Source organism: Ptychodera flava, chromosome 5 (genome assembly GCF_041260155.1).
Source record: "Ptychodera flava strain L36383 chromosome 5, AS_Pfla_20210202, whole genome shotgun sequence".
Taxonomy (NCBI): Eukaryota; Metazoa; Hemichordata; class Enteropneusta; family Ptychoderidae; genus Ptychodera; species Ptychodera flava.
In genome coordinates, this window is record NC_091932.1 from 282,215 (window position 1) to 306,847 (window position 24,633).

General features: G+C 37.1%; 1 long non-coding RNA gene across 2 annotated transcripts in view; it reads right to left on the bottom strand.

Annotated features, from left to right (window-relative positions):
* Positions 1-9,575, bottom strand: part of LOC139132741 (uncharacterized) — a 97,717-nt gene extending 88,142 nt beyond the window's left edge. For both annotated transcript variants that reach the window (XR_011552394.1, XR_011552393.1), the window contains exon 1: positions 9,191-9,575. This is a non-coding gene — a long non-coding RNA (uncharacterized lncRNA). The remainder of the gene's footprint in view (positions 1-9,190) is intronic.
* Between the last annotated feature and the right edge of the window lie 15,058 nt (positions 9,576-24,633).

A 24,633-nucleotide genomic window follows, 5' to 3' on the forward strand; every position in this document is an offset into this window, starting at 1 on the left:
TTGAACTTCAGAGTAATGAAAATGACTGAACTGTGTCACAATAAAGTTTCTTTTATTAAATCAATCGTTTCATTTTTTCCTAAGATTGTAGAGACTAAGGATCAAGGATATTAGTAACTTTCAACCAGTAAAAAACACCAATATGTAGAAAGGATCAAAAGAAATCAACTTATTTTTTTCTAAACCTATTACAAAACCGGAAAGTAACACATAATTCTCATTTAAGTGATTAGGGCTACATGTAGTTTCATTCTTGTCGATGTTTGATAATGGAAAGGAACACAAAAAATAACTATAACTAAAACTATCATTATAAAAATATTTACGAATTAATCTCAAAGGCAACAAAATTCCAAGCATAACATTACACTATGGTTCAGAATGTTCATTTACAAAGTTCACTCAAAATGTTCTTTGAAAACGATTGTATTTTGACAGCCGTACCGGCAGCTACTTACTAAGGTCTGTAGAAAAAGAGTACTAAATATCGTTGTTTTTCAGGTCAACAAGTGATTGAATAAAAAAAGTGTGTCATGAAACGGTAAAACAACAACTGATAAATAAGTAACATTTCTAAAGAGTCACTAGAAACGCCTAGCTGAGAGAAAATTTCATCCCGTTTCACAGAAACTGACTGCGTTTTCGAGCGCCGCAGCTATGAATGGCAGATCTGGGGAATCCCCGCTAAAATCGCTCACACTCGTCCAAAATGATGATCGTTCGCTTTTGAGCTGCATGATTCAGCTTGTCAAAAATATTTTTATTTTGTAGATAATTAATTAAATTTCTTATTTTTTTATTTCGTTTGTTAATTAAAAGTCATTTTAATGTTTTTAGAGGCTTTAAAAAAATTCAAAACTCGCTAAAAAAGCGACTATTTGGCCAAAATTCAAACGAAAAACATGAAAATAAAGGTCGAATCATGGGCTATCTATCTATGAATACTTTCAGTCTCTTTACGCTTGGGCTCAAATGCGATAGTACGCTGTGTATACACAGGCTCAGTGGTCTAAAAATAGCACGTTAAAAACATGGCCGCCGCTCTCGCCGATGCACGATTTTTGCATCGAAATTTTTCAGTCATTTTCGTTCGTATGACTTTGACACTCCAGGAAACGATTGAGAAGAAAGGGGTAACTTGAAGTATTGAGGTATTTGCTGATAATTTGCCAAATAAAACGAGAAAAAATGCTTCGAAAATTCCCACACGTTTACACACTCAGCGTTTTCAGAAGCCGTAGCATGTTCGTGTGGTATACCTATTAAAATACACCATATGGAATATGTTGTGTTTCATTAATTTTAACCATCTTGACCTGATGGTGAAATATGGACTTGGCAGGAAAAGGGTTAAAATGCGTGTGCCTGCTGTAGCAAAAGTTTCAATTCTCGCGAGTGTTCGCTTTGCTTGCTGTACACTAGACAAAATGACGTCAAATTTATCGCGAGACTAGGCCTCGATTGCGTCTGCCTGCATTTTCAATTCTCGCAATAGTCATTTATGTGCATGCTGTACACTATACAAATTGACGTCAAATCTCTCGCGAGACTTGGCTCGATTGCAATTGCGTACGTCGGAGAGAACAATACGGAAGTGGATATAGTTTTTTCGCGAATCGCCGAAAGAGAAGCGCAGATCAACAAAAGACTAAAAACCCCACGTTTTTGCTTATTTTGCGGAATTTTTTCAACAAAAATCACTTTCGCCACTGTGGCGAATTAGGATCGATTTTTCTTCGCCACTGCTGATTTCAATTCGCATTTGCGAACGTGGCGAATGGGCAGCGTGAACACAGATGTCACCGATGCCATCAGTGATCATTTGTCGAAGAGAGATATTGTATTTATCTACCAGCTTGCGATACCTGCCAAAAAAGCGTTTGAATGTAGAGACAAGTCTTGCTCTGGTGTAACCTTGATTTAACAGTTTGTAAGAGAGATGGCCATGTCTCTCTACAAAATCACCATATGAACTGCATGCTCTTGCATATCGAATAAGCTGGGAAACGTATACCCCATAAGCAGGTGAGAGTGGAATATTACTGATGAGGTGTGGAAAATTGATTATACTAAAGTTGAAATCATCTCTCTTGTCATATAGCCTAGTAGAAAGGTGACCATTAGAGTCAAATTTAAGTAAAATGTCCAGATATGAAGCAGAAGAGGCCGTTTCTGTAGTTTCTTTAATCTCCAATTCTGGAGGATAAATCATAGCGAGATATTTACTGAATTCAGAGTTATTCAATGAAATAACATCGTCTATGTATCTAAATGTAAGGTTGAAAGTACGAGCTACAGAGACCTTTTTCTGCTTGATAAGGTTCTGGATAAATTCTGCCTCGTATGAGAACAGAAATAAGTCGGGAAGTAATATATATATATATATATATATATATATATATATATATAATATATATATATATATATATATATATATATAATATATATATATATAATAATAATATATATATATATATATATATATATATATATATATATATATATATATATATATAGGCACTCAGGGTGAATATATACATCAATTTGATTAGTTTCTTGTCCTCTTTCTACTTAGTATGTGATAATGTTTAAGACAATCAACACGCAAGACCGTGTTTTGGCAAATACAGGCAAAGAGCTACCTTTTCTTGATTTTCATGAACAACAGATAACCTTGACTGAAATGCTTAACAACATGCAACCAATGTTTACATTTTGCTAATACACCAGATACACAGAGACATTTTAACATACAACCATTAACTCAGAAACCCTACAGGGAAAAGTAAACATTGTTTTCTTCCAGTGCAACTGGTGCATCCACTTTTGGAATAACTTATAAAACCAATATGTCACAAGGGTGATGGCACTGAGATCAACTAAAGAATTTTAATTGTGGTGAACTTGACTATTCCTTTCAAATCCTGACCTGACTTGGAATCTTCAACTGAGATGCAGTGCATTGTAAAATGTGTGCACAAAGACATTGGGAGGGACCATTTGATATCCTTGGGGGGGTCTGAAGATTGATGAGGTAGCATTATTTTCTACCTGATCCACTGTACAGTATTTTTTTCCACTCTTCCACCTGTTCTTTTAGTCAAGACTTTACTTGCAGATTCGTTTTTCACTGACATTTGCTTGGAATTTTTTTTTTTTTTCCTTCTGAAAATCTTCCAGATCCCCCCCCCCCCCCCCAATCAGGATATCAAGAGATAAAATGACAGGAAGTGTAGGAGCTATTTACAACCCTGATATTTCAAACATTGAAAAAAGTGTGGTATATATTTGTTGGAAACCAAACCTGCTAAATCACCTTCAGCTGTGCTTTCTAATGATTCTTTTACCACATTCTAACACCAAATACAGTTTACCATATGAAATGATCACAAAATCACCACATTATGTATTCCTAGTTCCTGTAGTTATATAATCGCCCAAAATCAGAACATTTTTTCACAAATATTTATTAATTTTGTTCATATCAACACAACCTCAAAAAGTTATTGAATCAATACTGTGAACTATTTCTGTAAATTTTTCCATAAAAAAATTAGGAAGCTTCATAAAAATAGGAAATTGAAGATGTTTCTCTGAAAATTTAAAACAAGCGACCTGGCTGCTGATAGAGCTCCTTTGTGTTATGTAGAGAATAACTTTTTGCGACACAATGCTGATGAAGGAGGAAATCTTTGACAGCCCACTTCAGGTCAGCCAGACCAAAATGGCAAATATAGCTCCAAAAATATGTAATTGAAGAAGATATAATTCGAACATATTAAATTAAGATCATACATAGGAAAATTTCTACTCAATATCAAAGCTATTAACAAAGATTTTATGAAACAAATTTTTTGACAAAAATAGCAAAAATTGCCCCAAAAATACAAAATTGCAGATTTCATCCTGATTTCAATATATTGTATTAAGATAAACCCTAGGAACCTGTATATCAAACATCAAAGATATCAAATGAGCGGTTTTTGAGAAATACATTTTTTGACCAATAATGACAAAAATTGCCTAAAAAATACAAAATTGCAAATTTCATAAGAATTTGAATACATCACATTTTGATCAACCTTATGAACCTGTATACCAAATACCAAAGGCATCAGATGAGTAGTTTTCGGAGAAAAAAAGGTTTTTGACCAAAAATGGAGAAAATTGCCCAAAATTACAAATACAATGTACTTAAAATTCACTACAATTTTTACAAAGTTGACTGAGGTCATCCTGTGGAACATGGATACCAACTTTCAAAGCAATCGGACAAGCTGTTTCAGAAAAATAGATTTCTTTACTAAAATCTGAGAAAAATTACCCAAAAATACAAACATGCAAATATCATCATCAATTGTACACACCTAATTTAGAATACCTAAAGGAACCTACATTAAAGGAACCTACATACCAGGGGTCGCACTAGCGCTCGCCTCATTCGCAAAATGCGACAGAAAATGCTGGGTGGCCAATAAAATCATTAAAAATGTCTTCTTGGTTCGCCACGCTCATGAAAGTGTGGCGAACTGGCCTCAAACTCAAAGACCCCGGTCAAATTCACGGTGGACGATGCGATACTATCAGGTGATGAAATCAATGTGACTATACTCTCGCTCTCAGCGCCACGTTAGTTTACGATACCCGACAGTGGTTGCGTACTATGCGTTCAGTCCAGCTTAGGTTAGTCTTGCATGCCAGACCTCGAAACCTGCGTGCGGCGCTTGTGGCAAAGCCGCGAGCAGAGAGTAACCGCAGGTTCGCTGCCCGCGGCTTCGCAGCCCGCGTTGCATGCAGGTTTGAGGTATGGCATGCGAGACTAAGCTAAGGTACGCCCAGATGTCTATTTTTTACATCCATGGGTACGCACCGCTGAACTCGACAAGCCATAAAGATTTTTCTTTACCCTTTGAACCCAGTTTAGTACCATATAAGGACTAAAATAATGACATCATCCACCCTAACGATACAGAGTTCCAGTAATTTATGCAAACTTTTCGAGAAGGGGTCAGTGGTTTACGTGAATATTTAATCAGGTCAGCTGCTCCGCTGCCGTGCACTCAACGAGAGTCGAGAGACCTTATGATAGCTTTTCCGCAACTCATACACAGAAGACTATTATATCATGCACAGTTATTGCTCTCTGAGTGATAGAAATGGTAGATTTTACCACTTTTTTATAATATTCTATGGAAAATGGAGCGATTTGCTAGGCAAGTTGATTGCGATTGAACGTCCGTAGCGTTGGATGGCAGCATGGCCATCATTGCGTGATGCTGAACCACAGTCCCTTGGTGGGCTATTCAGCTCTGGGACTATTCGCCCCATAGACGAGTGTACACTCGTCTATGGGGCGAATAGTCCCAGAGCTGAATAGCCCACCAAGGGACTGTGCGCTGAACGCTCCCAATTGAGGTTTTCTTTCAATGCGTATGATGAAGAAATTTGCAAGATTTTAGTTGAACTGAAGTGTATTTGTTGATTTTCAAGCAACTTACAATCAATAAGCTCATGCAAGCTGTTGATATCGTAGCCTTATCCAGCTTGTAGCGAGAGAGCAATGACGGTCGACCTAGTTTGTTTACAAATTTATGTGTTGTTTCCTACGTCGCGTCGCGTCTGACATGTGTCTGTGGTATCTCCACAAGATGACTGGAAACCGTATTTTGTGAGTTCGATTAAGGCAATTGAAAACACTGTATTTTTTAATTAAAATAAACCGGGCATGAAACTTTTATCTCAATACTTTGTGGTTTCTTTTCTATCTAAAGACCACTTTTGGTATGCTTGTCAAAATAAGTGATCCATCTTTGACTGTAAATGCAACACAGTATGACTACGAGACATGATTAAATCAAGGCATGAAAGCATATGTTGTACGTACGTAAATCAAACTAATATCAGTTGGTCCAAACACCAAATTTAATCAATAAAAAAATTAGTTAACTGTTTTTGTCTTCAGCTCTTCATTCTATTATACTTGCAGTTCAAATGATGGGGAAAGGAAGCCCTGTAATTGTGCGTATGTGTTGCACAATAGTTTACCTCTATTGGTTGTACTAATTGAATCATATGGGTTGCTAGAATTCCTTATCACATCACAGAAAATGAACTTCACCAGTCTTTTTAAAGAAGTGTAACAAGCAGTTTGTTCAAAAAGTCCTTGTCTGAGAAGAGGGGGGTGTAGGGGTGTTTTCATGTGAAGTCTATGGCACTTCAACAAGATGAGACCTTAAAATATTTTTGTTTTGATTTTATTGTACAAAAGTTTTGTGTGGCTAACAAGATGTATGACCAATTCGCCACACAAGGAATCTGTGGCTAAAAACTTTGGAATTCTAGCACTACCCCTGCATACCAAGTTTCAATCAAATCTGACCAACGGTTACTGAGTTTTAGCAGTTTGCAGGATTTCTTTTTTTTTTTTACCTCATTTGCATATTTTTGAGACTGACATTTTCATTTGAACAAATTCATATCACCACCCCTGGGTGCACCTGTACACCAAATACTTAGCTGGTAGCTGCTGTAGTTTAGGAGTTTTTGATCTGGACGGACTAACAGACATACATACACACAGACGACATGTAAATAAGATGCAAATGAAATGACTCACCTTATACGATATAAGTTCTCTTTGGTATACCAAATGAGAGCTAAAAAACTAATACATGATGGAAATGAAAACTATCAGACAGAGAAAATTTTAAAAGCAATCAGAAAAGTCTTTTCCAGAACAGGCTGCCACATATAATATATGTATTGATACCAGCACTAATATTATAAGAGAATTTTAACTATTCATCAACCTCATATAAAATTTCCAGCGTAAAGTGCGCTGTTATAACTTTCAAAAGTCAAAATGTTGCTCTGAACAAAAGTGTTCGAGATACAGTGTGCGAAATTAACGTCGGTCCGACGGTCCGAGACCGACAGATTTCTCGTCGGGCCGAAGGTTTTTGGCAACATGTCGGTCCTTATGACCGACTGAAATTTGGAATAAATGATGAAAATTTCTCCGTCAAGACCTGTAACAGATGCAGATGATGACTGACTCTGAATCATGCGATTCAGACTTGAATGTCATGCACCTATCAATGTTTTCCACCGTGGGAGTGTGGGGCAACAGGGGATATTGATCGCACTTCGTGTCCTGGTAGTGGGGAATTTGATCTCTATGGTACACCAGACCGGGGGTGGTGGGAGTTGACAATGTCGCAACATAGTAATTTTTTGTCTTGCGACTTTTTACATTTACGAAAAGTCTAACCCCTCCAATCGACGCGCATAGCACGGTGCAACTGATTACATTCAGATCAGTATGAATTACGTCCGTGCATGCAGATTCTAGCAATGATGGAATGGATTGATTTTGGTGCAACAATGTGACACAATATTATAATAATACTCGTCTAGAGAGTGTAACCCTGGTAATGTCAGCATATCTGTGTCATATGATAACAACACCCAGTATTACTTCACTAGTTCCACACTTTAAGAGTTCGGAATTTACATGTACACAAATGTACAAATACAGCCCTTCATTTTATCAGACTGACTCAGTTTTCTTCGCTTTGATTATTATTGAAGCGTTAAAAACATAAACGGTTCACAGAAGAGTTCACAGAAGAGCTGTTGACTAAACATATTTGGTTTTGAACATGGAGGAATTTGTTTACCTCAACTTTTGAACAAGGACTAGATGTTACACGACAGCCCAATTGCACTACCTGCAGTCGACAGTCAAGTTCAAGTTTCGCTGCGTTTGTTTGTGGACCGCTAGAACATCTTGCTTGCTCGTTGGTCTTTAACCAAAGTTCACAAGGCCGACTCTTACCACGACATATCGTGATAACAAGTGTGCATTTTATAAAACAGAGCGACCTTATCATTAACAGTTTTGTCGAGTTGCACTGTCTGTCGTGTATACTCTCAGAGGCCGAGAGTAGGGCTTCAAATTGTTTCGATGTATACCGTTTTACGACAGGCAGGCAAAACTCAGCGTCATCATGGACTGTAGGCCTAAATGTCGCAAAAAATTACGTCTTTTAAGATTTTACGGTATCATTAACTGATTGTGTCGATGGTTTTCAGCAGTATCGAGGTCTGTCAAACTTTTCAGAGTCATTTTAATAACTTTACGTCACTGTTCTTATTAATATGCAAAAATAAATATTTGTCCGCATTTTTAGAAATTGAAATTGCCCATGCAAAATCGACGAAAACAAATCTTAGTAGGTGACTGCTAGTGTAACAATGAATAATAAAAGGCATATTCAGGACTCAGAGTACAACCTGCAAAAACGGCCATGTGTGCAACATTGATAAAATTTGTCCGCATTTCAAGCTGTGTGTCCGATGTCGCGCGCGTACAGCTATATTTAGGAACAAACGTGTAACCGTGAACAGCGCTATTGTACACAGCAATTGTACACAGCCCCTGGGTGTGTGACATCATTTTATAGTCCGAGAGTAGGGGATTTGACATGGCTAGGAAAAATGTCAAATTCTCCTGTTAGTCCTTTGTTCAAGGGATAGTTGCCGCCGATTTGTTATCTCGTAATCCCGTAACGGGATTAGCATGTTATTCTATTCATAGCGTGCTTTCGGGTTGTCATCGGTAAACGTCGAGTCTTTCCGTGCATTACCACAGGCAGCGTCAAAAATAGCGTCTATTTTTTACATCCATGATTTAAACAAGTCAAACCGAGATTAGAAATGTCATTGTCTAATTTAGACAAGTCACACCAAGATGTTAACTTGCATAAACCAACAAACTGGGGACTATTTCTATCAATTGGCTAATCAAATGCTCCCAGACGTATTTATTTCCAAACACAGGGAATTCGGAAATATCTTCCAGTTCCACCCAAGACAAATTTTCAAAAATTCTCGTCCTGTCTAATAATGTAGAGTCATAAAAATAAACAAGCCTTTCAAGACAAGAAATTACTATATACAAAAAACTATTAGCCCACTATGTAGCTTTGACACTGGAATTAACCCATGTGGTACGAAGAATTTTCTCACCACAAAGCATGAACAAATTGCCGTACAGGTGGTTCCCAAAATTCCAGTGCGCCGAAAACAACCATGTCGCCGAGATGTTCAGCAAGAACACAGACCGGGAGAAATTTGTCTGTGGCAAGAAACACAAAATCAGCTCGAAGACAAGGCGTCTTGTACTTACCAGCTCCCTATTCCCTCGCTTTTCTCAAAAACAAATTAATTCATTCCCCGTGCCGGTCCGTCAGGAGTCGCATCGCTATTGTAGTATTTGAAGTACGTTCGGCTGTCGCTCGACGCAAACGGACGTCGTTCTCACCGAAGTTCAGTTCAGTTCAGTCTTGTCCTGGAGTTCCACAGGAAACTGCAGGCTAACTCTGCAGCAGCGGCACCGTACCGAGTAGAAAGCTATGTAAAATACGTTTAAAGCACAGCCAACTACAGAAATAATAACAACAGTTGACTGTAACATCAAGACCAGTACAGTGTTCATCATATCAAACGCGCTTTAGACCAGCTGTTCACGTGGTACAGTCGGTTTTATATTCCCAGCGAGGTCATGTGACAAATACCAACCACCCCATCCCATACAGACGCTGCACAAATCCACTGCGCAAAGTTTTGGACAATGGTTCGTCGATTGTAATAGTAGGGGTGGTCAATCTGTAAGAATTACCGTTGACAATCAAAATTAAGAGTCATCATATGGAATAAAATCACAACTTTTCTTCGATAAAAAGTACATGGTGCATTCAATGGTGACTAAAAGATTTATTTATGTCACTTTTTCTAAACTTTCTATCACTTTTTATAAAAAAGTCGTACAGTTACTTTCGTCCCTCCGTTTTACACCCTAAGGTTCTCTTCTTTACTTTTTTTACATGCCCTTAGTTTTTACGATTTTCTGATCCCAAATCAAATTTCCTGATCATATTACTATCCAGTTTGAAGAATATTACATGACTCAAAGCCGTTTTTATGCCCTCCTAAAACTTCGAATGCCCCGGTATGTTTTCACTCATCTGAACTTCACCATAGCAGATCATGCGATGATTTGAAGTAACCATTCTGCACGCAGCCAAAATTATGCGACGTGATTTTAATTCCATTGACAATTTCACATCAAATATTAATTTTGAGACCTAATTCAAGTTTTTAAAGCAGTATGCACGCCGTAATTATAAGTAAACCAACGGTATTTCGAGATACAACCCCGTTGATATGCGGGTTACTTCGTTGGTATGGGTGACCTCAGATTTGCGGGGTCACAATTCAATATCAATCTTTATTTACTCGACACATACTAACAGAGAGTATGGTATGGTACATCAAGATGTGTTACAAATGTAAGTGAACAATACAGAGAAAGAAAAACAACCATTCATCTCTGTAATACGATTGTCGGTTGCCGCATCAGGTTACGTTCGATAAACGCTGAAGGTCACGAAGGTCACTGAAGGCCTATGCGGGAAGGTTATTCGAAAATATGATACAATTTTCAATGTATATGACACAGTATAACCATAGAAATTTCAATAGGGCATCATCTGAGGGCCCTGGGGAAGATAAGCATCTTTACTGAAGCTTACCAGGCTACCCTCGTTAAACAAGGTTTAATAAAATAAAAATAATAAAAATAATAAAATAAAAAATAAAATACAGGTGGGGGAAGTTTCTCGTCCGCGAAAGTACCACGTTTGCTGCAGTAATTTACATAACAATATTGAGGTTAACGGCGCGAAATCTGAACAAACCATCGGCGTCATTAGCGAAGGAGGGTCCCTCTCTCTCTGTCTCTCATCATGTTTGACCTTTCACTGATTCAGCAAGTACCATAAGAGCAAGATCACATACTTAAAGCATAGACCCTCGAGAAAAACGGGACACGCAACTGCCGAGGTTTCTTTGTGCGATCTAACTTGGAATATATTAAAGTTTATTTACCAAGCGGTCCCGACAACAATACTTCGTACTTAACACTGAATCTCATTAACGATCAAACTGACGTTCTGAATATGTACACTTTGCTCTTGCATGGCACGTTCCGAGTAATGACACGGAGAATTTGAGGGATTTTTTGAAACTAGTCATGGTGAATGTTCTGGTAACGATGAAGATCACATTTTGGATGCTAGCCGAAGCCAACGGGAAAAAAACAGACGATAAAAACAGTGTACATTTAGCCATAGACGCTGCAGAAAACTCTTGCTAGGTATCGACAATATAAGTTTACATCCCTACCATAAAAATCTCCGATAACAACAAACATTTACAAGTTAGACAGCTTTACACTTCCCCAGTCCTGCGAAACGAAAATCTGACCTTTATTTCATCTGTCACGCAACATTTGACGAAAATCAGGGAACATAAAAATGACTACTCCATCGGAGCTCAAATACACGACCTCTAACATTTTGGTACTGTTTTAGCCTAAAGAAACACCAAAGTTCGGATAAGCTACACATGTGTACATCCGCAAAGTACTAGAAAATATATTTGTAACACTGACTTTCGCTGTCAGGAGAAACTTTACGATAAATCGGGACTCTCCAACGGTTGGTGAAGTCAGAAGCGAGAAGGTAGACATGCATTTACACAAAGCTGAACGCTGTCCTCGTAAATTTGGCCGTTCACAGTTTTCAAACAACAACATTTCAGTAGTTAACATACATACTTTACCGAATCATGGAGCACTCCTCGCACAGAAAATATCCCGAGGGTTAAAAAACCGCAAAAATGAGGGAAAATTCGGAGATACACGGACGATCGCGGAATATAAACAACTCTGTGATGTCAACTGCTGTCAAGTCTGGAACTGCAGCGGTATGTGTTTCGGATTTCTATTCGAAACTTTGTCACTTTACAGCAACATACTAACTCCCTGCAGACTTCTAGTTGCATCGAATCTCGCTACCAATATGTAAAAAGTACTTTAAAACAATTTGCACGAATTCTTCTCAAAATAGTTGTAACACTTTTCTTTCTAAAAATGGACTTGCGGGTAATCCGGAGTAACTTGTAACCCGAAAATATTATTACCGTATACCCGCATGCACATGTCTATGAACCGGACGTTGTGCAGTCGATCGGGTCCAGCTTCATTCCGTCCCCGACCCATTAACACCTCTTAATTCTTCCAAGATAGATCGCACGCTGCTAATCCCATAGACTCTATTGCTATGTTCAGACAGGTAAAAATTGAAACGCTTCTGCAACACTATTTGTGAATTGTAAACACAGGGGATTAATAGTTTGAGTCCGCTTGCGTCCATACTCACAAAATTAAGCCATTGTTTTTTGGGTTTTTTTTGAAAAAGATAAATTTATTTCAACATAGTAACAAATAAAACAAATCTACATAACTGTGAATGCATTAAAATTACAATGCGTCTTGTCTGAAAAAAACCCCAAATAATTAGCAGTTTAATTACAAAGATCATCATATGAATGCATTCAGGATGCAATTCTTCTCCTTCAAGTCTTACAAGGCTTGAAAACTTTGTGATAAAATCCTCAGTTTTGTTCATCATCTTATAAGTGAAATACAATGTATTCATCCATGAGGAGAGATAACATTTCAATTGCATGACATACGATTGAAGGGAAACCTTAATCCCATCAAGAGTAACCGAATTTCGAATATTCCAAACTGTATATTTTACAAAGGAAGTAATACAGTAAATAATGTCAGATGTTGCATTATTATCATTTTCGATTCCTGCAATTGCTAATCTTTTGATATTGATATTATTATCAAAGTTGTGTTCTCTGACAAAGAAAGAAATACATTTCTGCCAGATTTCTTTAACGTATTTACACTCAAATAAGATGTGTTCCAGTGTTTCTTCTTGGCCACAAATATGGCATTTCCCATCACTTAAATTGAAAGTTTTGGCCAAGCTTCCTCAAGCTATTGTTTTGGTGTTTAAGACGTCTTAATGCGCCCTCTCGAGTTCAAAAGGTGTGTACGTATGACCAAGCATAGTACGCATTGTAGCAAGATGGCTGAAATGAAAGACGTCGTACTGCTTGTCTTCTGTTTTTTACCTGCTGCATATGCGGTTCAAACCGAGTCATCGTCGCTTTGATGATCTGAATGCAGACCAAATGCAATCGTTAACTGATTTAGCCCTTGCGTTTGATACGTTCACAACTGTAATAAAGGGAAAACGGCTCCACATTTCACCTACACTATTTTTTCGTTCTCTGTGTTCATGTTTTATTTTGTGCGATTGGCTATTGGTGTAGATATAAGCCATGGTGAGACGTAGCCGTAATCTGGCTGTCGAATGACAGTGTGATCCTTTGACGCTACGTTTCAAAACCAGTGTGGTTTCTTCCTTAGTCGCTTTTTTTGATATTTTCTCCCCTTGGATTTTTGTTTCTCTGTTTGTGGCTTAATCATTGTCAGTGTTTTGTTCGTCCAGTAAGGAGGCTAGGATATTTACATTCGAGTCAGTTTATTGTGTATTTCGCCTTTGATCAGGCCCTTGCACAGGCCCAGTAGGCATAATTTGTGACGATTTTTTCCTATTATTATCATAAAAAATAATTATGAATATTAATAAATTATTAATATGAATGTTACAGAATATTTAAACTTTTTTACACACAATGTCGTCTACTTTGTGTAAATGCTGTCTGGAAACTCCATTGTTGTGATAATTATGATTATTAATAAATTATGATTATGATTAATAAAGTCATATTTTACACATTGTAATGTGCTTATGTGAACAACCCTCTGGAAACCCTTATATAGTTTCACAATCTATGCCAAAATATACAAGTGACACCATTGCCCAGGTTCAGTCTGCGGCGAGAGTTACCATTGCCCAGGTTCAGTCTACGGCGAGAGTTACTACACAGTGTATATAATATACACTGTGTAGTAACTCTCGCCGTAGACTGAACCTGGGCAACGGTAACTCTCGCCGTAGACTGAACCTGGGCAATGGTGTCACTTGTATATTTTGGCATAGATTGTGAAACTATATAAGGGTTTCCAGAGGGTTGTTCATATAAGCACATTACAATGTGTAAAATATGACTTTATTAATCATAATCATAATTTATTAGGCCCCTAATAATCATAATTATCACAACAATGGAGTTTCCAGACAGCATTTACACAAAGTAGACGACATTGTGTGTAAAAATGTTTTAATATTCTGTAACATTCATATTAATAATTTATTAATATTCATAATTATTTTTTATGACAATAATAGGAAACAATCATCACAAATTATGTCTACTGGACCTGTGGCCCTTGAAGGTTGATTTTGGATGACATGATTTACTGTGTAAGAACTGGAATGTATCTGCTGGTTTTGTGCGTGTTCTAGTGTCTAGTATGTTTTCGTTGTTGTATCGTTGACCTTTGTAAATGACTTGGTCAAGATATGTTATTTGGTGTGAATAACTTTCATATGAAAATTGGAAAGTAGGCCTACAGTAGGATGCATTTTTTTAATTACTAGACTGTTCCGCTGTACTGTTCGTGCTCCGTTCCAATGAAGATTAGGAAACTATCGTCTCTGAATCTACACCATAGTGATATTTTTGTTGTGTGTTCACATATGATTTCCAGTTCTAATTCGTGAAACGTGATGTCGGCAAATCTCGGGTGACGATGGCGATCCAATTGCGCACCAACATGTTTGTTTGTAGAATTTGTTGTTAAATTCGAATGTGTTGTTTTTCAGAATAATGTTTAGCATAGCTAACAGGTATTCTGTTGGTGTTTCTACTGGGATTGACAGGCGGCCGATTACCGAGGATCTGAGACAGTTATTCGAAGAAAGGCATCGATATTCTGCCTCTGCCCCTCCGTCTGTTGGGGAACTCCGCGACATTGCACTTTTATATGATATCCGATATTTACGGCTACTAGACTATACAATATCGAAGTTAGATTGGCTTAGCTAGATCTAAAAGGGCTGAAATCTCCGATAAATATCGGATATTTAGCGCAATTTGACAGAATCTAGTATCGTCTAGTATAAAAGCAAGAGTCAGTCCTTGGAAGTCGGGTTTGACCAGAACTTTTAAGGTGGTGAAATCTCTGATATATATCGGATATTTACGCGCGATTTGAAAGAAGCTAGTATCGTCTGGTATCGTAGCTGGAGTCAGTCCTTGGAAGTCGGGTTTGACCAGAACTGCAAGGTGATGAAATCTTCGATATATCGGATATTTACGCGCAATTAGAATGAATCCAGTATCGTCCAGTATCGTAGCTAGAGTCAGTCCTTTGAAAATTTGTAATCAGGTTTGATAAGAACTGTATAATTGTGAAATCTCCGATATACCGTAGGCCTATATCGGATATTTACGCGCGATTTGAATGAATCTAGTATCGTCTAGTATCGAAGCTAGATCAGTCCTTGGAAGTCGGGTTTGTCCAGAACTGTAAGGTGGTGAAATCTCCGATATATATATCGGATATTTACGCGCTATTTGACAAAATCTAGTATCGCTAGTATCGAAGCTAGAGTCATTCCTTGGAAGTCGGATGTGACCAGAACTGTAAGGTGACGAAATCTCCGATATAAGCTTAGCCACAGGCCCACAGTCCCTCTATCAGCCTATATCGGATATTTACCCGCGATTTGACAGAATCTAGTATCGCTACTATCGAAGCGAGAGTCAGTCCTTGTAAGTCGGGTTTGGCCAGAACTGTAAGATGGTGAAATCTCCGATATATAGGCCTATATATATCGGATATTTACGCGCGATTTGAATGAATCTAGTATCGTCCGTGGGGTCCTGTCATAGTATCGATTGTCACTTGAAAGGTTCATTCATGCTTTCATTTTTTCTAAGTTGGACTATTGCAATGTATTGTTTCTTGGGCTTCCCTTATGTTTACTACGGAAATTACAGCTAGTTCAAAATAGCGCGGCTCGCCTATTGTCTGGCTGCCGCAAGTATGATCACATATCTCCTGTTTTAAGATCACTTCACTGGCTCCCAATCGAGCGTAGAATTGAATTCAAAGTCTTATTACTGGTTTTTCAGGCACTTCATGGTCTCGCGCCTATCTATATCATTGACCTTTTAACACCCAAGAGTAATACGCGCCGTCTACGTTCTTCAGATTCGGGCTTGCTTGAGGTTCCGTTAACGAGGTCTTCATTCATATACAAACGGGCCTTCAGCCATGTCGCTCCGCGTTTATGGAACGATTTACCGGCTGATATTAGAATGTGCAATACCATCGATTGTTTTAAGAAACGTCTAAAAACGCATCTTTTCTGCAAAGCTTTTAATTAATTGTCTTTTTAAGATTTTATACATTTTCCTGTGTCTGCATGTTTTTTAGGGTCAAAGGTTTGTTTATTTTTTACATTTGTGAACCGTTTAGAGCATTTTATGGATTAACGGTATAGAAAAATAAAAATTATTATTATTTATTATTATTAAATATCGGCAATGTCATAGACGCGGCTTCCCATGGGACAAAATTTAATATCTACTTGATCTGTCACGAAAATTTATTTTCATGACACTGTAATAACAAAAGTGCAATTTTATTGAGTTACACAAGTATATGCTGGAGTACGTACAGCATTATGTCATGGATATTGCCTCTTGATAACTTTTCCAGTGTTAAAAAATAGCTGTGATGATTTGCCAGTGTTGCAAAATCTTTGAAAACAATCATTACATTTGTTTTTGTGTGTAATAAAATGATTAATTTTTGCCTTTTAAAACATGCGATATCTCTCTTATATTTGTACTAAGGTACATACAGTGTACAGGGAAGTGATAAAGCAATCAAAATAACATATAGTGACTTGCAATTTCGAAAAATTGTAGTCAAATACATCATACAACCAGTATTGTGACTTATACATGACAAAACTAGTGCTCAATGGTTATTCTTTTTTTCATTGAAAACTGAACGTCAGTGTACAAAATGTGAAAGAACTTTAGATTCTCTTATTTTTTCCACCATATAAAGTGTCAATTTATGAGAAATTAAGGAATCAAATACTAAGTAGACAAGAGACCTAGCGGCCGATATAGCTCTGCTGTGTTTTATAGAGAATAACCATTTTTGACACATGTTGATGAAGGAGGTGGAAATCTTTGATAGCTTAATCCAGTGGCCAGAAAAAAGTGGCAAAAATAGCTGCAAAAATACACAATTGAAGATTTCATCATACTTTGAATATATCACAGTGGATCATCCCTAAGAACATGTCAACCAAAGCTATCTGATGAGTAGTTTTTTTGAGAACAAGTCATTGACAATGACTTACTGTCCCCACTTGTAATAGGAGTATTAGTCTTGATGGGACAGCTGACTTATACATGGGAGTCTATGGAGATGTAAATTAAAAAGTCCTCTAACACGGCCAAATTTGATCGCATTGTGAAACAAATCGACATGCATCTGTATGGGGTAGGGTAATATCCTTGTGCAAAGTTTGAAAGAAATTGACCTGGGCATGTCTGAGATATCTGCGTGAACGGACGGACGGACGGACGGACGCACGGTCATGACGAAACCTATAAGTCCCCCCAGACGGTGTCCGTGGGGACTAACAAAATTTTCTGACCAAAAATGGCAACAATTGCCCCCAAAGATAAGAATTGCAGATTTCATCATAATTTCAAAAGATCAAATTAAGTTCATCTATAGAAACCTGTATATCAAATTTCAAAGCTGTAAGACCAGTACTTTTTGAGAAACACATTTTTGACCAAAAATGGAAAAAATTGCCCCAAAAATACAAAATTACAGATTTCATCATAATTTCAATAAATATCATTTATTTCATCTAGAGAAACCTGTTTACCAAATTTCAAAGCTATCAGACAAGTAATTTTGGAAATACACATTTTTTAACCAAAAATGGCTAAAATTGCCCCAAAAATACAAAATTGCAGATTTCATCATAATTTCAATAAATATTACTAGGTGAAGCACTACGAATTACGTCAAAATAAGGTTGTGGTGTCATTTTCTTGAAACTTTGCACAAATATTCTTGGAAGTTTTGCAAGTGCAAAAATGTAATAAAAAATTCGGGTCACCACGCTCGTTTCCATGGAAAAGGACGTTAAAATGGCGTCGTTAGAAATAAATAAAAATGATATAATTCACTTAAACTAAAGAAAGCAATTATATAACGCTTGGCAAATGAGTTAATTTTAATAAATACCAAGACTTAAGATCCATATCTATCGAATGTATAGTTTCCATGATGTTTGTGAAGAAATTTTAACATAAGTATCGACTACAAAATGACGATATCGAAATTATATCACTATATAATTTTCGAACTTTCTTCCTGTCGCTTTGAATGGTGTCATTTTGACCAAACTTGGCGAATAAAATCCTGACATAATACCATTTAGTTTACACTTTTAATAAAAGGGTGTCACCACGCTACTTTTTACAATATCTCCAGGTGAATGGGTAATATGCACCATGTAAATGGGAGAGAAATGTTACTTTCGCTCATATTGAATAAAAACCAGCTTCCTAGGGGGTCAAAATATGACAAGGTTATAGGTCACATGTATTTCAAAGAGACTGGGTCAAAAAATTAGGTAAAAGTGCAATTTCAACAATGACAGGTGATGTTAAATACATGCGCTTCAAAATAACCCATTTGCGGCAGGCTGGAGTTAAATCTGCGCAAAAACGTTCTAAAGCGTGTGCGCGTCCAGATTCGTCGCACTTTACCTTAAGGTGATCTGTAGGAACCTGTATACCCAATTGCAGAGCTATCAGATGAGTAGATTTGGAAATACACATTTCTGACCAAAAATGGCAAAATTGCCCCCAAAATACAAAATTGCAGATTTCATCATAATTTCAATAAATATCATTTAGTTCATCTGTAGGAAGCTCTATACCAAATTACAAAGCTATCAGATAAGTAGTTTCGGAAATACACATGTTTTGATCAAAAATGGCAAAAATTGCGCCAAAAATACAAAATTACAGATTTCATCAGAAATTCAAAATATATATTACTTAGTGCATCTATAGAAACCTGCATACCAAATTTCAAAAGCTATCAGACCAGTACTTTTTGAGAAATTCATTTTTTGACCAAAAATAGTAAAAATTTCCTTAAAAATGCAAATTTGCATATTTCTGCCCAAATCTGAAATAGATCATCCCTAGGGACATGTGTACTAAATATCAAAGCTATCTGACTGGTAGCTTTGAAGAAGAAGATTTTTAAAGATATTTTTATCAAAATTTTTCTCCTGTAATACTAGTTCTACTTATGCTTGTAAGCTGGGTGTCGTGCAGTATACTATACATACGACATACCGGTAATGGTCGGTAACATGGTTTCCAAACTATTTACTTTTCCTTTTCTGAGTGATTGCAGGAACAGATGCTTTCCGACGTTAATATTCTCAGCTGATTAATGTTTACAGATAACGGCAATGAAATTGGTTTAAGTAACTGCCTTGGGTGTGGGAAACTTGACAAAATAATTGAAACAGCTACTGTATCAATAAGCAATTTGTCTAGTCAATAACTCAATAAATCCCGCAGGCAATTACTTTGAACAATGCTACAGTGCTTTCGACATGAATCAATGTCTGCCCGATTCCAAGTCATTGCAACAGTGCATTTGACCATTCAATGATACCGTCACATGCCTTTCTGTTGCGACACGAGTAAGTCTGCCGATTTGTTTGCAATCCTTTAGTTGGATTAAACGCCTGAACCCAACGATCCAGCCGGTCCCACAGGGCGTTTTGATTTTGACAGATATCAAGTGCCATGTTTCTGATATCAACGCTGGTCTACAGATCTCTTTGATTTGATATGACACAAGTTTTTCGGCAATTAAAAAACGTACAACAATCACTATTACCATTGCAACTTAGGGAGCATTCGTTTTTGACGGGAAAGGGTGGTCAGCAGAATTTCAATCATGAGATCATAGTTGGTAGACTTTGTAAACCCAGAGAAAAATGAAGGTCGGTGTGGGAGGCGGTGTCCCCCTCCCACATTAGGAAATTTTGCTAAATATAGAGCTCAAAGCTGCATTTTCATGAACTCAAAAGCAAGTAGACTCAATAACGCTCGGGGAGGACAAAGTATGTCTTCCCTCCCCCAATAGCATGGAGGGGGAACGCCCCTACGCTGGTACACTGGATAAACCAACTATGGATGAAGGGTGAAGAAGAATGAAGAGGTGAGTGTTTGAGGGGTGTCCCCTCCCACGTTAGAAATTCTTTTAAAATACAGATCTCAAAGCTGCATTTTTAAGCTTATGAACTCAAAAGCAAAGTCACTCAACAAAGTGAGGGCAAAGTGTCTCTTTGCCCCCCCCCCCTAAGTTTGCAGGGGAGGACACGTCCACTGCCCTAGAAGACTTGATAAACCAACCAATGAATGAAGGGTGGAGAAGAATTAACGGGGTGGGTTAAAATTAAAAAAACAATTGTAATATAAAGAGTGTAAACCGGCATTTTTTTGGACTCCATAGCAATTTTGAGTCCCTTTGCTATAATACAAATCCTCCCCGACCATTGATTCATTAAATTTTAACCCGCTAGAAACTTCTTTGTAAAATTCCCCCCATTTCGACCGACCCCCGTAAAAAACGAATGCTCCCTTAATGATAAACATTTACCGATTTTTCTGCCTACTATATGAAATTCGAAAACCTAGCTCTACTGCTATAGACAGCACAATTTTGTGAAAAGTAATTCAAATTACAGAATGCTCATTACTTCTATTGTAAATTTATTACACTCAAGTCTTTTCCTCTCTTATTTAGGCCCTAGAAACGATAACAGATACAGTTACGCCCTTCATTCGTTGTAAAATGATTGCGATCAGCTGTTAAAAAGACAATTGTATATGGTAAAAAAGCATATTTAAGGATTGGTGAGATGTTAACAAACAAGCACGTTTACCGCATTGAGAATGTCCTTTGTAATGTACGATTGACGGGGAATTTGTAAACGTGAGTAGGACAGTTGTTCACACCAGACAGGTTTGGCTACACGTTCGAGGCGAACGTGAACGCGACACATCGCGAATATCTGTGGTGATATCATCGAATTGTGTTGTGGACCCTCACGTTCACGATTTCGCGTTACGGAAAGAGCCTTTTTCATGTAAGTTCTACATTTAGAATATTTTCCCGTGTTTAGAAAAAGAAAGTGTCGTATTTTTCTTGAATTATGTGTGCAAACAGTAAGCTTGCTATTTAATAGTGATCACGTTTTACGATTCGTCCACACTTTTTCCATATTGGTGCATATCGTGCAATACACTTTCCGAAGGTCCAAAGTGTAGCTTTGCCAAAGCGTGCTACGTACAGACGGATATGGCTACTAGCTTTGCCAAAGCGTGCTACGTACAGTCGGATAAGGCGTGGCCAAACACTTTTTGGGTCGGGCACGTCAACGCCAACGCGAACGTGGATTCACAGTCGCTCGAGAGCTATTCAGCTCTGGGACTATTCGCCCCGTAGACGAGTGTACGTAAGCGAGAAACAACCCGCTTATGTACACTCGTCTATGGGGCGAATAGTCCCAGAGCTGAATAGCTCTCGAGCGACTGTGGTGGATTCTACGCTTTCGCGTTCACGTTGAACGTGTAGCCAAACCGGTCTATTATTTTGTTCCTTAACTGGTGGCACTATTTTTTATTTGTCTTGTGCAAAGTATTACTTTGGCCAATCGGATCGACATTTGTGTCCAAGTAAACTTCGGCTTAGATTAAACGCCGTTCAAGCTGATTGACATTGACCTTACCAATACTTTATTTTCCCACTCTTTATTGGTATGTGTGAACATTTGCTTAGACATTTCACCTAAAGAATTTAAGTGTCAGGGTCACTTTCAGCGATACAGTGTAGAGTCAGTGGAAGTCAGTCACGCATATGCATGACATTGATTTTATTACATTACATTGCCGACTTTTAGTTAAGAATGCGGCGTCTTAAAAACGAGAGGTTAGGGGTGTCGCAGGCTTGTTTGTCATATCAATGTTAAATGAAACCACAGGCGCTCCTTAGTTGGGTAGTCTGCTAAGTGGATCGATTTTCGGATCGATCTATTGATCCCGTAGTCGATATGCCCGCCACTGCAACCTAAATACTCACAGTGGCGGGCATATCGACTACGGGATCAATAGATCGATCCGAAAATCGATCTACTTAGCAGACTACCCAACTAAGGAGCGCCTGTGAATGAAACAGCAACAGTAAACCAATAGAAAGGGTGACTCATCTAGTATTGTCTCATTTATAGTACATATGGCATTTTGTATTTTTCTTTCACAATCTTTAATTAGTTGGGTATACTTGAAACAAACGTAACAGATTCGATGATGGGTGATTTAAGATACGACATTGTGGACCTACCCAACCTCTTCCCTTTAACATTTGTACCGTGGTCACTGACCCTCGTTTCTGTAACATTTCTCTTGATAAGTCAGCTAATATTGCGGACGATTATGGTTCATATTTCCTTTTCAGAGGGCACGAAGAAAAAAATGCTGGCGTAAACATGCACGCACAAGATAAATGTTAGAGCCTTTATTTTAGTGGACAGACAGTTTTGCATGAAAGGGATGAGTGTCTTTGTTGGTAAATTACATGTGTATGTTAATTTCCTGAGGCTTATAAGGGAATTACACCATTTGATTTCTGAGGGGTATGGAGGAAGTTGGTATGGGGGCAATTTTTTTTCACAGTAAGAGTTTCAGCATTTTTGTTTTCTACTCTCAGACCTGCATCAACTTTTTTTCAAATGGAGTAGCAGTGCAATTTTTTTATAAATTTGAAATCAAGTTTTAATGCATTTTTCATAACTATACCACGTCACTGATTCTCAACTGTACCTATAAATATCTTGTTCTATGCAAGTAGAAAGAACTAGCAGTTTGTATGAAAGATGTCTACCAACCATACTTCTGCTACTAAAATGTTTATGTACAAGAGGTAACTGGTAAAATATCCCTGAGGAGCGAAATTGCAACAAATGAAAACAAAATGAAAATTCTAGCATAATTTTAACTATGAATTATAGAACACTTTTCTAGGAAAATCAACAATTATCAGCACTATGTTTTTCTTTAGAACTTGTACATCTTTCTTACATATTTACATTGAGAAAATAATGTATTGGTTGTCACATTATTTTATTGACTCCAGTCTTGTGTTTTAAATTTTCAAAATTTACAGAAGTCAAATAGTCCCCTTTATTGCCTATGCCATTGAGATATTATAGCTCCTTGACTATTATCACTGATAATAACAGTAATTAACAGTATTAACAGCTATGAACAGTAGATACAGTAGGTAACAGTTATTCACAGGTATATAGATATTATCACTGATAATAACAGTAATTAACAGTATTAACAGCTATGAACAGTAGATACAGTGAGTAACAGCAATTCACGGGTATATACATATTATCACTCATAATAACAGTAATTAACAGTATTAACAGCTATGAACAGTAGATACAGTAGGTAACAGTAATTCACGGGTATATACATATTATCACTCATAATAACAGTAATTAGCAGTATTAACAGCTATGAACAGTAGATACAGTAGGTAACAGTAAATTACGGGTATATACATATTATCACTGATAATAACAGTAATTAACAGTATTAACAGCTATGAACAGTAGATACAGTGAGTAACAGTAATGCACGGGTATATACATATTATCACTCATAATAACAGTATTCAACAGTATTAACAGCTATGAACAGTAAATACAGTGAGTAACAGTAATTCACGGGTATATACATATTATCACTCATAATAACAGTAATTAACAGTATTAACAGCTATGAACAGTAGATACAGTAGGTAACAGTAATTCACGGGAATATACATATTATCACTCATAATAACAGTAATTAACAGTATTAACAGCTATGAACAATAGATACAGTAGGTAACAGTAATTCACGGGTATATACATATTATCACCGATAATTACAGTAATTAACAGTATTAGCTGCTATGAATAGTAGATACAGTAGGTAACAGTAATTCACGGGTATATACATATTATCACTGATAATAACAGTAATTAACAGTATTAACAGCTATGAACAGTAGATACAGTAGGTAACAGTAATTCACAGGTATATACACATTATCACTGATAACAACAGGAATTAACAGTATTAACAGCTATGAACAGTAGATACAGTAAGTAACAGTAATTCACGGGTATATACGTATCATCACTCATAATAACAGTAATTAACAGTATTAACAGCTATGAACAGTAGATACAGTAGGTAACACTTATTCACAGGTTTATACATATTATCACTGATAATAACAGTAATTAACAGTATTAACAGCTATGAACAGTAGATACAGTAGGTAACAGTAATTTACGGGTATATACATATTATCACTGATAATAACAGTAATTAACAGTATTAACAGCTATGAACAGTACATACAGTGAGTAACAGTAATTCACGGGTATATACATATTATCACTGATAATAACAGTAATTAACAGTATTAACAGCTATGAACAGTAGATACAGTAGCAAACAGTAATTCACGGGTATATACATATTATCACTGATAATAACAGTAATTAACAGTATTAACAGCTATGAACAGTAGATACAGTAGGT